Raw genomic sequence first — 16,385 nt, forward strand, 5'->3', positions numbered from 1 at the left:
CCATAGCATAAAACATAAAACAGTACAGCACAGTACAGGCCCTTTGGCCCACAATGTTGTGTCAACCTTTTCAAAGTACAAAGTAAATTTATTGTAAAAGTACATAAATTTTTACCAAATACAATACTGTGCAAGTCTTAAGATAAGTACAGCTAGGATGCCTAAGACTTTTGCACAGTACAGTATTTGTCAACGTGGAGCCAAGACTGAGTTTGTAAATCTGGTGGGAATAAAGGATGCTGGGAATGGTGAGGGTGGAGTACCGCAGGAGGGGTGTGGGACAGGTGGCAGAGAAGGAGCACCGGGGCGGGGTTTGTGGTGTGGGTTCAGACAGGCCCAGCCCTGAGATACCAGGCAAGGTCATTTGATTCCGAACAAGTGGTTCATTGCTCATTACGAAGTGTCTCTCTAGTGCTTCCCGCTCCCTTCCCCTTTTCCCAAATGTGATTCCACTCTCCCTGCCCCCTTCCCGCTCAGTCCACAATCGAGACCCATATCAGAATCAGGGTTATCATCACTCACATTTGTCATGAAAATTGTTTTTTTTGTGGCAGCAGTACAGTGCAATACATAAAATCACTACAGTACTGTGCAAAAGTCTTAGGCACCTTAGCCATATACATGTGCCTCAGACTTTGGCACAGGACTGTACCTTGTAAAGATTGAACAGAAATGAGGTGATAAGTGTTAGAAATGTTGAAGCAGAAAATGGAAGAAGTGCACAGGATGTCTGTCAACATGACAGGAGGAACAAAACATAACATCTCCAGTTCTGGGAGATACAGCTCCTTCTTGTTTCATCTAATTGTGCACAAAAGACACGGAAAACTCAAGGATGCATGTCTGCAGATGCTGGAAATCCAAGCAAGGCAGACAAAATGCTGGAGGAACTCAGCAGGTCAGGCAGCGTTTATGGAAATGAATAAACAGTCAAAGTTTCAGGCCGAGGCCCTTCAACGGGACTGGAAAGGAAGGGGGAAGATTCCAGAATAAAAGGTGGGGGGGGGGGGAGGAGGCAAGCTGTAGGTGATAGGTGAAGCCAGGTGGATGGTAAAGGTCTGGAGAAGAAGGCGTGGACCATAGGAAAAAGAGGAGAAGGGGGGCTGAGAGGGAGATGATGCAATCAGTTTGGAGGCTGCTCAGAAGGAATATAAGGTGTTACTCCTCCACCATGATGGTGCTCTCATTTTGTCGAAAGAGGAGGCCAAGTACTGACCATTAAAACATATAATTTTTCCTGGGAGATTTATGTTACTTGATAACTAACATATATATTTCACAAAAGGTGAACATCGCCCTTTGTTTCATCTTCATCAAAGAGGGCAGTTACGCTTAAATACATAAATCATGGGTTTTCTGTTTGTCTAACTAGTTTCCCGTCAGTTCAATTGTTTAGTAAAGTGACGTGAACTCTAAAGAGTTGTGCCCGAAGGGATCTGTTTCTCCCCACCTTGGGTGCTTCAACTTACTGCGTTCGAATCCATCAGGCCCCTCGAACACACATTGCAGTCGCTGGTTCTTTTCAATACGTTTCTGTTTCGTTTATTCCTCAACTTAAACCAGGTTTATGAGTTTTATGTGGGGGTAGTTTTCCGAGCAAGTATGTTTTCTAAATGAATAGATGGAGAAAAGTATCTCTGACACCACACTTGGCAGCATGCCAAAATCTTTGATCTGTTTTGATGTGTGTTGCCAGCTAACTTTCTCCACTTAAGCATTTTACAATAGATATTGTACAGTGGAACAATCCTGTACTTAACCACTTTCTCACTTTACTTTTCTCCTGAATTATAGTGCTAGATACTCGCATAAACATGTTGAGGGCATGGAACTACTGGTGTGTTCACTATTTTCACTTTTGATGTGGTGTTGCCATCTCAGGGTTGGCTATACCTGCCTCCTCCTCCTCTTCTATCCTGTATAGAAATTTCATGTAACTTTCGTAGTGATAAATTGGTAAATTGCTTTCTTATTGTGGCACACACTGAGCAATGTTTCCTCTAATGTGTAATTTCCTCTAATTTTTGCACCAGTGTGTGCAAAAATCTTGCGCTGTGCAATTTTTTGCCCTGTGACAACAACATGTGCGCACTGAATAATTTCTTCAATAAAAGCAGTGTAAATAAGCCAGTTTTAAAATCTGCAGACAAATCATGGCAAGCTCCATGTGTCAGCGCCACCCGCATCAGAAACCGGAAAAGGAAATGTGATTGTGTACGATCGTGAAGTATACTTAACATGCCAATGAGGTAAAGGATGACAAACTTTCGTGCGCAGTTTAAATTCCTTTGTGTACTTGTAGCAAAAGCTGTGTTGAACGCACACATCTTAGTGGGAGCCTTGATACTATAGTAGACTGAAAAGCTTAGAATGCCATCCGTCGAGATTATTTCATCACATTACTCTATTGAGTTACTACACAGAGGCCCTCCATTGGTTGAGCTCGACTGTGGATGTTGTGTCCCAGCTGTTTACATGATACCTAAGCCAGGGCAGTACGATCTGGATAGCAAGTTGTTGCCCCTGCAGCAGGCTCCCCCATCTCATTCAGCTGATGAATCAAAAGGAACGACAGAAACGGATACAGTTTGGCGCCAGCGGCCTCGCAGGAGTTGCCAGTGAACGTTGAACTCAACGTAAGGCTGCCTTAGGGACTCGAGCTCTGGGTTGCACAGGGTTTATTCCCGAAGCCTTCCCCGTGAGTGGCAGTGGAAGTTTGAAGTCCGTTTTCCTTCTCCGAGATAGTCTGCCAAGCACAGCTGACAAGCCCCAACTGCCCGAAGTGATTGGATTTAAGGCACCAGAAATTCAACTTTTCCCCTTCTCCTGTCAGAAAAAATGGCTCCACTGGGTTTAGTAGCTGAGCTACATGTGGAGTCCAGGAGCTGGACTTGGTTGTCAGGGACTATTTGAGATACACAACGTTGGAAGCATTTAGTAGGTAGAGGGAGCTTATCCCCTCTATCCATCACTCCGCCCTACCCCCCAGGTATAACAAACTTAAGGAACTGAGATAGTACAAGGAAAAGTAATAACTGAACATGTATAACATGGTGGGCATGATATGTTGGCATCAGAATGTGTGGCAGCCCTTATGGGTTTGCCTCAGCACAGACTTAGGCTGCGCTGGTTATTAATGCAAACAATGCATTTCACTGTAAGTTTCAATGTACACGTGATAAATAAGTGAATTTGAATCTGAATGCTGAATGAAAGTGCAGCAGAGGCAGTCAATAAAGTGCCAGGCCATTGCAAGGTAGATGAGAGTTTATCTTACAAAAATAGTTTTATAACAGTGGGATAGGCGCTGACCTTGAGTCTGAGTTTTGTGTTGCAAAGTATTTTGCAGCTACATAGATCCTCTCAAAGTGTAGTTATTGCTGAAGGAAAGGGAACACAGCCAAGGATATTCCATGAAAGCGAGAGTGTAATGTTTAGATATCACGTTTAAGCAACATACACAAAAAATGACGTAGGAACTCAGCAGGCCAGGCAGCATCCATGGAAATGAATAAGCAGTCAATGTTTTGGGCTGAGACCCTTCATCGGGACAGGGAAAGAAAGGGGAAGACATCAGAATAAAATGGTGGGGGATTGGAAGGAGGATAGCTAAAAGGTGATTGGTGAAGCCTGATGGATAGGAAAGCATTGGAGAGGAAGAAATCTGATAGGAGAGGAGAGTGGATCATAGGACCATCTTGTTTAAACGTTAAGCACGTTTAAGCACTGAGGGATAGATACTGTACTCACCGGAATACTGGATTAAGCCCTGCTTCTCTGCTTTGAAATGGTTACCTTATTGATATCTGCAACAAGTTCTGAGTGTCAGTTTTATGTTTTCATTGTCAAGATCCCAGATCTTTTGATTCATCAGTTCGGGAACTTTTTCAAATCAGGTCAAGTTTAATTATCATTCTAGCCATACATAGATACAGATGAGATGGCGTTCATCTTGGGACAAGGTGCAAAACGTTCAAAATAGCAAACGAACATTCAAAAGTAGCGAGTAACATAGTTCAAAAAAGCGAGCAAGGAAGCATATTCACTCGAAAAAAAACATATATATAGTCGAAGACCCTGAGCGACAATGTCCGACAATGCTGTCTTATTGATGAGCATTTATTTCAAATTTCCATTCAGTGTTTTGCTCTACTATCTGTTCCTATCATCAAAAGGAAGGGACATGTTCTGATATCAACCTGCCTCATTCAAGAACCCCACCACTCCACCAATCCCCCAGCCACACTGATCCACCTGTAGGTCGTCTTGACAGCTTGGTGTTACTCAGCAAGTTCAATTTGCTCTGTTGTTTTGTAATTGGAATTGGAATGCAAATTGATTTATTAATGGCACACATACCAAGATAGAGTGAAAAGCTTGTCTTGCATACTGTTGCTACAGATCAAATCATTACACAGTGCATTGAGGTAGAACAAGGTAAAGTGATACCAGAGCACAGCATAAAGTGCACCAACTATAGATAAACTGTAGTATCAGTAAACAATGTGCCATTTTGTTCACCTCCCTACAGGAAAGATGTCGACAAGATTGAAAGAGTACAGAGAATATTTGCAAGGATGCTGCTGGGTCTGGAAGACCTGAGTTTTATGGAAATACTGAATAGGTTAGGACTTTATTCCTTGGAACGCAGGAGAACGAGGGGAGATTGAATAGAGCTCTACAAAATTATGAGGGGTATAGGCACGGAAAATGCACGCAAGCTTAAAAAAAATACGTGGAGCAGAACAGTGTCTTCCTTTGCCTAATGCACAATGCAATAGTGAGCACACAATCAAATCTTATTTCTGTTATGTAGCCATATCTCAGAAGCAGAGTACAACACTGATATACAGTTCAGGCTCCAGCTAAGACACGTTTCCATTACTGACACTTTATGAAAACGCTGTAAGGAAAAGCATACCTTGTGATATCAGAAGGAGTGATTTCAACACAAGATGTCCCATCTGACGGCTATCAGCCTCTGGGGCATGCAGTCAGATGACTAGCCTTTGGGTACATTGTGATTACTGGGCCTATGAAAGCTAATTTACTTGCCCCATAACAAACACATAGGAGATTTTCAAATAGACCATCCACATGTCAAGAGATCTAGGTGATATAGTAGACTGTAAGAGTGAATCTCAATGTCATCTTAACCTTGAGATTTGTTACAGCATTATAAAGTGTCAAGATGTTGTCTCTTTAGTTTGTGCTTGAGATGGTGGTGACAGCCATCTGAACAGCTTAAAAAAAGATCAAAAGTAAATTCAGGAACAAAGATTAAGATTACCAGTTGATTTATTAGGCTTCTCTGATAGTTTCTATGATAACTCAACTGGTAGCCTAGCTCTTTGTTTTAGAGTTTGAAGGGTCAGGATGATTCCCACTTCATTGATAAGTCTCCGCGTGGTGGCCTGAATCCAGTTGTAGACTGACTAAAGAAAGACTTCTACTTACAAAACACTTCTTCCCTTATCTTCTAACCACCCTACTGCACACTCCACCAAGTTAGTTGTCTCACATCCCCCTTCACGGTAGTGTAGCAGTTAGCGTAGCACTTTTACAACACCTGTGACGTGGTTTCAATTCCGCTGCCGCCTGCTCATGAGTTTAAACGTTCTCCTCATGAACACGTGGGCATCCCACATTCCAAAGACGTAGGGGTTAGTAGGCTAGTTGGGTGGTGTGGACTCGTTGGGATGGAAGGACTTGTTACCGTGTTGTATTGCTAAATAAGACAAATATTGGAGGCAAAACAATCAGTTTACCCAGAGGATGCTCCTCAAAGTTTAAAGTTCAAGATTCAAAGTAAATTTAATATAAAAGTACAGACATTCATGTGAAGACATTTATTTGTGCAGACATCCATGTGAAAATTATAAGATAATTCGTAAAATAAAAATTTACTGAGAAATGACTTTGATTTGGATGCCTTAGATGTCTCTTTGTTCTTTTTCAGAATATATGGGATCATTAAAGGGGTGGGGGGGGGGGGTTGGTGGGACAGCTTATTGAACTACCATATCATCCAGAGGCTGCAACCCTCGATACTAAATCATCAGTCAAAGTAGGCTTATAAACAAATTATGTACAGTATATGTCATTAGATACTTCCTCGAGATAAAAGTTTTGTGTCAGCATTTGTGGGAAAATAGAAAAAACAACAGAATTTATGACAAACTATACAATAAACAAAAATGGACAATGAACCACTGTGCAAAGAAGATAAACTGTGCAAATGAATAAATAAGTAATACTGAGGAAACGAGTTGTAGAATCCTTGAAAATGAGATTATGGAATCAGGTCTGAGTTGAGGTGAGTGACGTGATCCACACTGGTTCAGGAGTGTGCCCTAACATTTTGCATGGATCTTGCTGAATTAAATTCCTACTGACGCAGAGTCAGAATGCTACCCATGGAGTCGCAGATGGGCTCCGCGCTCATGAACCAGGGAGAGGAAAGGGAAAACAGATGGGAATACTGCTCCTATTCACCATCCAGGGATTCCTCCTGCTGAGATCCCTTCAGCTGAGAGCCAGGTTTAGATTTACTGTGATCACTGCCATGGCCCAGAAGACTGCTGAGAAAAAAGTATCATGGGCGAAAGGTCACTAGAGCAAAGCTTGCACCTATGGTGTAATGTCACGGCAGGAGTAAGAACCCTTGGGAGAAAGCAACAATGAGAAAAAAGGTATCTTTAATTAGAAAAAGCAATGTGACAGAAGATCAAAATTGTAAACTGTTAAGAATTAGCTTCCCAAACTATTTGTAATGCATTTCTGTGGTTTCTTCTCATCTTCTGAAGAAGCCACTTCCTACATAACAACGTTGACGATAGTGACTTAAACGCAAAAGTACTTAAATGACTGTTCAAAGCCTGGAAATGCCCTGAGCGTGTGAAAGTTCAAGGCTTCGTTTTGCTTCGGGAAATTGGAGAACTGTCGCAAAAAAACTCCAGTTGAATAAATGAAACCTGATCAAGTCATAATAAGTCAGCACCTGGCTGAGTGTAACAGCACGGAGTCGAATCATCTCAACACCCATGGCACTGTGACTCACTAGGACGTAGGACTTCATTTGCTGCATGCTAAAATATTACATAGTTATGCTTTGGTGGTTGTTGCTGCAGCTTCATTCTATCTGCTGTTCAGATGGCACCTCAGACAAAATATTCACAGTTTATGTAGCACTGTTTTGATGAGGAAATGATTGGTATTCTAATTGACATATTTGTTTTTCAAATATGAATCATATTTTCATTCACCATATTTAACAACTACCCAGAAATGTTCTGATTATTATTCTGATTTCCTTCAGGATATTTTAACGTACAGAACTATCTCCCACACTGATGTGATGGTGTGTCAGTTTACTCTAGGACTTTGAAGAGTGTTTTTTTTTACAGGTGCCATCACAATGTTCTCAAGCTTGACTCCTCAGCCTCACTTCTCGTATACACAGCAGAGTGAGGAATAATCTGACCTTCTTGGTTACGACATTGAAGAGATATCCTAGGACTGTTAAGGAGATACTATCGTTACTGATGCTAAATTCTTCAACGCAGTAATTACGCATTGAAAAGTAGATTTAAGAGTGAAATCAGAAGGGACTTTCCCTCATATACCGTATTCATTGGGTGCACTTAAAGTGGAGGTTGATTAGTAAGGATATCAAAGGTTACGGAGAGAAGGTAGGAGAATGAGGTTGATAGAGATAATAAATCAGCCATGATGGAATGGTGGAGCAGATCGATGGGCCAAATGGCCTAATTCAACCCCTATGTTTTAAGGTTGTATAAAAACCAGAATCAATTTTCCATACTTTCATATGGCGTCAGGCTGGCACAGTAGAGTTGTGGTTAGCATAACATGATACATCGCCAGCGATCACCATTTGTGGTTGAATTCCCGCTGCTGGCTGTACGGAGTTTGTACGTTCTCCCCATGACTGTTTGGGTTTTTTCCAGGTGATCCGGTTCCCTGCCACATTACTAAGACATAAGTTTAGGATTAGTTAGTTATGGGCGTGCTACGTTGGTGCCAGAAATGTGGTAACACTTAAGGACTGTCCAGACAATCCTTGCTGATTTGATTTAGACCATAAAGACCACAAGATATTGGAGCAGTATTAGACCATTTGGCCCATTGAGCCTGCTCCACCATTTCATCATGGCTGATCCAATTTTCCTCTCAGCCCCAGTCTCCTACCTTCTCCCTGTAACTCTTCATACCACATAAAGACTTGGCCTCCATAGTTGCCTGTTGCAAAGAATTCCGCATATTCAGCACCATCTGGCTAAAGAAATTCCTCATCATCTACATTCTAAAAGGATACACCTCCGCTCTGAAGCTGTGTCCTCTGGTCTTAGACTCTCCCACTGTAGGAGACATCCTCTCCACAACCACTCTATCAAGGCCTTTCGCCATTTGATAGGCTTCAATGAGGTCACCCCTCATTCTTCTGAATTCCACTGATTACAGGCCCACAGCCATCAGGCACTCTTTATATGACAAGCCATTCAATCCTGGAGTCATTTCTGTGAACCTCTTTTGAATGCTCCCCAGTTTCAGCACATCCTTTCTAAGATAAGGGGCCCAACACTGCTGACAATCCTCCAAGTAAGGATTCTGCTTCATGATTCTGTGGTGCCTACAACATTACACCTGCCAATCTGCAACTGTGCTGCAAGTTTATCGACCTTATTCCTTATACTGCACACATACAAATATTACACCTTCAGTCCTGAATTCACCCTTTTCAATTCTGATTACCTTTTACATTGCGACTCATCCTGTTGACTGTAATACTGCCCTATCAACAGCCTCTCCTCTCTACACATTGGCTCTGTTTGTAAACCGCTTTTCCTACGACACCTGTTGCATTGAATTATAGACAGCTCAGGACACTAGTTTCACCTTTTGATTCCTAACTTTGTCTATGGTCTTACCAACATCTGCCTCCACATCACCTCCACTAACTGTTTTGGCACTCTAGTTCTCATCCCCCTGCAATTCTGGTTTAATCCTCCCCTCCCCATGCCGTGCAGCATTAACAAACCTTCCAACTAGGATGTTAGTCCCCCCCTTCAGTTCAGGAGCAAGTCGTCCCCCTGTAAAGGCCCTGCCTTCCCTGAAGGAGAGCCCAATGATCCAAACATCTTATCCCTTCCTTCCCTCCCTCACCACCTCCTTAGCCATGTATTAAACTCTATAATCTTTCTAGTTCTGGTGCCACTAGTGCAGGGCTCGGGTAGCAATCCTGAGATCGCAACCCTGGATGTCCTGTCCTTTAACTCAGTATCAACTCCCTGAGCTCCCTATGCAGAACTTCATCACTCATCCTACCCATACATTGGTACCTACATGGACCACGACTTCTAGTTGTTGACCCTCCCACTTAAGATCATTAAGGACTTGATCTGAGATATCCTAGACCCTGGCACTTGGGAGGCAACATACTGTCCGGGATGGGTTGAAGCCCTGACGGGCTAAAGCTTTCAGATCACTACTCTGACTATGTCAACCCAGACGACTGCTGTTGTGATGATTTGATGCAAACAATGCATTTCACGAAGTATTTTGATGTTTCAATTGTACATGTTGTACTTGTTTCATGTATTGATCTCGGTAAGGCTACAAAGTCAGCAATCAAAAGGTTGAGCACGGTGGGATTAATGTTCTGTGTTGTGTATGTTTCAATACAAAGGGTATTTTAGGAAAGGTGGATGAGCTTAGGGCATGGATCTAGCAATATTAGATCTCCTATTAGGGAATGAGGCAGAATAGGTGGCAGAAGCTTGTGTAGGGGAATACTTTGCTTCTTGTGATCATAATGCCATTTGTTTAAAGATAATTATGGAGAAGGTCAGGTCCAGCCCTCAGTTTGAGATTCTAAAATTTTGATGGTACCAGAGAAATGATCTGGTAAAATTTAATTGAAACGTTGTTTTCCAGCAAAGGTGTGCTTGGTAAGTAGGAAGACGTTAAAAATAGAATTTTGAGAGCTTTGGGTTTGTATGCTCTGGTCAGAAGAAAATGCAAGGATGACAGGTTTAAGGATCCTAGATTTCTGAGAGGCATTGAGGCCCTGGTTGAGAAGAACGAGATGTATTGCAGGTACAGTCAGGAAGGAACAAATGAGGTGCTTGAGGAGTGTAAGAAATGCAAAAGAACATTTAAAAAAGAAATCAGGATGACTAAAAGAAGGCATGAGATTGCTAGCAGACAAGGTGAAAGAGAATCTTAAGGGCTTCTATAGATATATTAAGAGCAAATGAATAGCAAGGGATAGAAGTGATCCTCCTGAAGATCAGAGTGGTCATCTATGTTTATCGTGCTGTAAGGTTTCACTGCTAATGTAATGGCCTCTCTGTAATGTTTCACTGCTAATGTAATGGTTTCTCTGTTAGCAGCAGTGTTTAGTTTATGACTGGAGATAACGGGGGGTTTTGTAATGTGCGCCATCCAATGAGAGGCATTTTGTTTCTTTCTTGTGGGTCTGAGAGAAGGGATTTCACAGTCTTTTGTCGGCGACAGATGAAGAGAGAAGATGCGAGTGGAGAGAGTTGGTAGACCGCCGGACAGAGTGGACTAGGAGCTAGGGTCTGAAGGTCAGCGACGCTCGGAGGAGGTCGATGAGGAACGAATAGACGGAAGCGTGTGCTCCAATGTGCACATTAGACAGTTTCAATAAAATGGGAACTCTTATTTTTACTTTCTTTACTAACCCAATAGTCAGATTAAGATTTATAAAGTTCAATCGTTCAATTGCATATGTCTGATAATTGCACTGTCTGGTATTTTGCGGTTCGGATTTGTAATCGGGCAACACATCATCGGCACAAACGAGATTTCTCAGTTTGGCTCAGAGGCTGTCTTCCCGAGACAAACACTTTCAAACCTGAGGGTTACGTATGCATGGAGCTGAAAGAGATGGGGAGATTGTAAATGGATTTTTGCATCTGTATTTATTCCAGAGACTGATACAGACTTTCTAGAAGCGAGGTAAAACAGCAGTGAGGTCATGGACCCTGTATCGTTGTCTTGAGGTGACTTAGGGTGGATAAACCTCCAGGGCCTGACAAGGTGTTCTTTCAGATCCTGTGAGACGCTAGTGCAGAAATTGCAGGGTTTCCAGCAGAGATATTTAAAACATCCTTAGCCACAAGTGAGGTGCCAGAGGATTGGAGGAAAGCTAATGTTGTTCATTATTCTAAGAATAAGATGGGAAATTATAGGCCAGTGAGCTTGTCATCAATAGTGGGTAAGTTAGTGGAAAGTATTCTAATGGATCAGATATATGAGTATTTGGGTAGACAGGAACTGATTAAGGATAGTCAACATGGCTTTGTGTGTGACAGATCATGTCTAACCAATCTTATAGATTTTTTTGAGCAAGTGGCTAGGGAAGTTGATGAAGATAAGGCAGTGTATATTCTCTGCATGGACTTGCTCAAGGCCTTTGACAAGATCCCACATAGGAGACTGGTGAAGAAGGTTCAGTCCCTTGGTATTCAGGATGATGTAGCAAATTGGATTAAACACTATTTTCAAAGGAGAAGCCAAAGAGTGGTAATAGATGGTTATCAAAGTAGTGGCTGTGGATTGGAAGCCTGTGACTAGTGGTGTACCAGAGGCATCTGTTCTAGGGCCATTGTTGGTTGCAATCTATATCAAGGATCTGGATGTTAAGGTCGTAAACTGAAACAGCAAATTTTTGGATGACATCAAGATTGGGGGTATAGTGCACAGAGAGGAAGACTATCAAAGCTTGCAGCAGGATCAGGACCAGCTGGTGAAATTGGCTGAAAAATGGTAAATGGAGTTTAATGCAGACAAGTGTGAGGTGTAGCACTTTGAGAGGACCAACCAATATAGGACTTACAAGGTGAGTGGTAGGGCACTGAGGAGTGCATTTGAATAGAGGGATCTGGGAATGCAGATCCATAATTATTTGAAAGTGGTGTTACAGGTACATAGAGCTGTAAAGAGAGATCCTGGCACATTGGCCTTCATAAATCAATGTATTGAGTTCAGGAGTTGGGATGTTATGTTGAAGTTGTATAAGATATTGGTGAGGCCTAATTTGGATTTTTGTGTCCAGCTCTGATCGGCTATCTACAGGAAAGTTATGAATAAGATTGAAAGTGTGCAGAGAAAGTTTACAAAGATGTTGCCAGAACTTAGGTTAGGACTTTATTCCCTAGAATCTAGGAGAATGAGGGGAGATTTGATAGAGATATACAAAATAATGAGGGGTTTTGATAGGGTAAATGCAAGTAGGCTTTTTCTACTGAGTTTGGGTGTGACTAGAACTAGAGGTCATGAGTCAAGGGTGAAAGGTGAAATGTTTAAGGGAAATATGAGGGGGAGCTTCTTCACTGAGAGAGCAATGAGAGTGTGGAATCAGCTGCAAGTGGTGGATGCGGTTTCAATTTCAAAATTAAAGAGAAGTTTGGATATGTACATGGATGGGAGGGTTATGGAGGGCCATGGTCAGAGTGTTGATCAATAGGACTAGGCATCTTAATAGTTTGGTATTGACTAGATGGGCTGAAGGGCCTGTCTCTATCTTGTAGTACTCTATGACACTATGGAGAAATAAATATTATTTATTATAAATAACACAACAAAGAACTACCATTAATCCTATTCTCCCACTTACCTCTCTGCAACCTATTCTCTTTCAGAGGACCATAAACTCCACTCTTACTTTCCCACACTAGGGACAGTTTAGAGTAACCAATCTATGAACCAGATGTGGGAGTAAACGAGCACGTCAGGGAGAAACAGAGAGAACTTGCTTACTACGCAAGTAGCATCAAAGGTCAGGGTTGAATCTGGGTCAAGGGAGTTATGAGACCACAACACTATCTGCTTGCCACTACACCGCCCTCTTTGCACTAAAAAAAACAGTGGATTCTTTGAAGATTAAAGAGTGGGGTAGACAGGAATTTTGTAAGCCAAGAGAATTTTGATACGGCCAGGGGTAAACATAGCTGCACTTTCGGTCAGTCATAACATTTGGAAAACTGTAGCAGATTCAAAGGACAAGATCTACATGATCCTCATTCATTTAGTTACCAATCTAGGCACCTCAGGCTTTGATTAGTAAGCTTTCCCAATGAGTAGAAAAATTCATGTACTCACAATTTTAAGTTCTTTCACAAAGTACACTGCAGATGCTGTGGTCAAATCAACATGTACAAACAAGCTGGATGAACTCAGCAGGTCGGGCAGCATCCGTTGAAACGAGCAGTAACGTTTTGGACGTTCCTGACGAAGGGTCTCGGCCCGAAACGTTGTCTGCTCATTTCAACAGATGCTGCCCGACCTGCTGAGTTCATTCAGCTTGTTTGTACGTGTTGATTTAAGTTCTTTCAATTGGCATTGTTGTTGCAATGAAGAAATGCAGTTGTCTGTTTAAGGCCAGTAAACTCTCACGTGAAGGGAATCAGCAAATAATTGATTTATTAAATATCTATAACTCAGCCAGCTCCATCATGGGCACTATCCTCCCCAGCATCGAAGACATTTTCAAAAGAATTTCTTGAAAAGGCGGCATCCATCATCACCCAGCTGGACATGCCCTTGGCTCATTACAACCATCGGGGAAGAGGTACAGCAGCATGAAGACACAGACTTGATGCTTAAGGAACAGCTTCTTCCCTTGAACACCTCCTCACCACTTTTTGGCTCTCTTTTTCACGCAGAGGGTGAAGATAAACCTGATTCTGATATGGGTCTCTACTGTGGACTGAGGGTGGGAATGGGGCAGGGAGAGGGGAATCATGATTGGGAAAAGGAGAAGGGAGAGGGTAGGGAATGAGAAGCACCAGAGAGACATACAGTAACGATCGATAAACCAATTGCTTGGAATCAAATTACCTTGCCTTGTGACTCGGGGATGGTTGTGACTGCACCCGTACCCCTGGCACTCCTTCTCTGCCATCTGTTCCACACCCCTTCTGTGACGCTCCACCCTTGCCATTCCCAAGATTCTTTGCTCCACCCAGATTCACAAACTTGTTCTCTGCTTCACATTGACAAACACAGTACTGTGAAAAAGTGTTAGGCACCCTGACTATCTATATGTGTCTGAAACTTCTGCACAGTACTGTAAACATATATATTTTTTTCTCACCCCTTTTGGATGGTGTGAATGTGTATTTTTCCTTCAATCTTGCATCCTCGACCAGAGGTCTGGGAGATTGAGGGTTCGGTGCAGTTTCCTTGCTGTACTTAGTAGTGTGCTCTTCTGGACCGAGATCTCGGATGTTGTTCCCGGGATTTGTTGGGGCCACTCTTCCAGTCCAAGTGCTCCTATCACCACCAAGATCACTCTGGCTTTTAACCTTCCACATCCTCTGTATCTGCTCTTTCAAGCCCTGGTGTTTCTCCAGCTTCTCGTAATCTTTCTTCTTGATGTTACTGTCATTCAGGGTTGCCACATCTATTAATGTTGCTTTTTTATGTTCCTTGTCCAGTATTACTTTGTCTGGTGGGTTGGCCAGTACCTGCTTATCGGTCTGTATTTGTAAGTCCCACAGGATCTTAGCTCTGTCGTTTTCCACTACCTTCTTGGGTGTTCCCCATTTAGCTTTGGGAGAGTCCAATCCATACAAAGTGCAGATGTTCCTGTACACAATTCCAGCAATTTGGCTGTACCATTCAACGTATGCAGTCCCTGCCTGCACCTTGCACCCTGCTACTATATGCTGGATGGTTTCAGTGGATTCCTTGCACAGTCTGCTGTGATAGACCCCTGCTTCTGTCGCTCTTGTGAACAGTGCCCGTTCTTGTGCAGCCATTAGCAGCAGCTCTGTGCTGTCCCTCAGCCCTGCCATTTCCAGCCATCTCTGATATCTGGCGATGGTACATCCCGTGCAGAGGCTTGTCCTGCCATGGCCTCTGCTCCTCTGGCTCTGCTTCACCCACTTCCACTTCCAGATCCCTGCCTGCTGTCTGAGGTATTCTCCTGGCGGATCGTCCTTGAGGGTCATCTTCTTGACATACTCATGGATGTTTCACAGTTCTTCCAGGACTGTGGCCTTGACACTTCCAAGTCCCTGTCCTCTTTTATTCCTGCAGGTATACAGTCACTCAACGTTGGACTTTGGATGGAATCCTCCATGTATTGTTAGTAGTTTCCGGGTCTTAACGTCAGCAGCTTCCAGTTCGTTTGCAGCTGGGTATCTGATGACTGGTAGGGTGAATGTGTTGATGGCTCTGATCTTGTTCTTCCCATTCAGCTGGCTTTTTAGGACCCTACTCTAACTTATAGGTTTTGTATGTATTGCCCTGTACTGCTAATGCAAAACAGCATGTGCCAATGATATCAAACCTTTTGCTTTGCCCTTTTGAGTTCACCAACCTCTGAACGTTGACTCCAGGACGCACCAATCATGGGTTTTCGACATTTCTGGCATATGCAGAGGGGAGATAAGGGCCTTTACCTTAAATGTCGACTGTATGTTCTTCTCTACAGATGCTGTCTGACTTGCTGAGTTCCTGCAGCATTTTGTGTGTGTTGCTCAAGATTTCTAGCATCTGTAGTATCTCTTGTGTTTTTGGAATCCAGATTATCTGGGCCTCAAAGGGAGTGAATGTTGCTGGAATCTTCATCAAAACAAATTAAGATGACCTTCAATCATTTTAGCAAACTATTTTCTTTGTTGAACACAAAAAATATTGAAAATTTTCTTTGAGGGAAGTGATTAACATTTTTCGAATTGCAACAAGTCACATTTACTGACCCTGAAAACTGATTTTGTGTTTGTGGATTTTCATTTACACAAAACAGAATTTAATATTCAGCTTCCTCTTAACTGAAATTCATGCTCCAGTCCCTTCACATCTGTTTACTAGAAACGGCTTGCATGCTCTTTCCGTGACCATGTGGGTTTCCTCCAGGTGCTCTCGTTTCCTCCTGCAGTCCAGTTAGCAGGTTAATTGGCCATTGTAAATTGCCCCATGGTTGGGCTAGGATTAAATCGGGGGATAGCAGGGCGGCACAGCTCGAAGGGCCAGAAAGGCCTATTCCGTGTTGTATCTCAATAAATAAATAAACAGTTCCGTTACAGTTGTACTTTTTCTTTTGATCTTTGTGGTCTTCCTGAATTCTTCAGTGTGATTCACTGCTTGCTGATGGTTGCCGGACAAGAGCAATTCCCTACAGTTTATATGGGAATAAAATCCACTGGGAAGTACCGGGAGTGGTGTTTCATCACTCAGCAATTACCAGATTGTGTAGGCAGCTTTCTTCAAGGTTAGAGGCACATGCTGTCACATTGCTGCTGTGCTGATAATTCAGCTCAGGCCGATATCAGAGTGAGAACAAGCTTCTCCACTAAAAGCTGTAGCATTCAACAAGCAAACGGACTCTA

This window comes from Hemitrygon akajei, chromosome 16 (genome assembly GCF_048418815.1).
Source record: "Hemitrygon akajei chromosome 16, sHemAka1.3, whole genome shotgun sequence".
NCBI lineage: Eukaryota > Metazoa > Chordata > Chondrichthyes > Myliobatiformes > Dasyatidae > Hemitrygon > Hemitrygon akajei.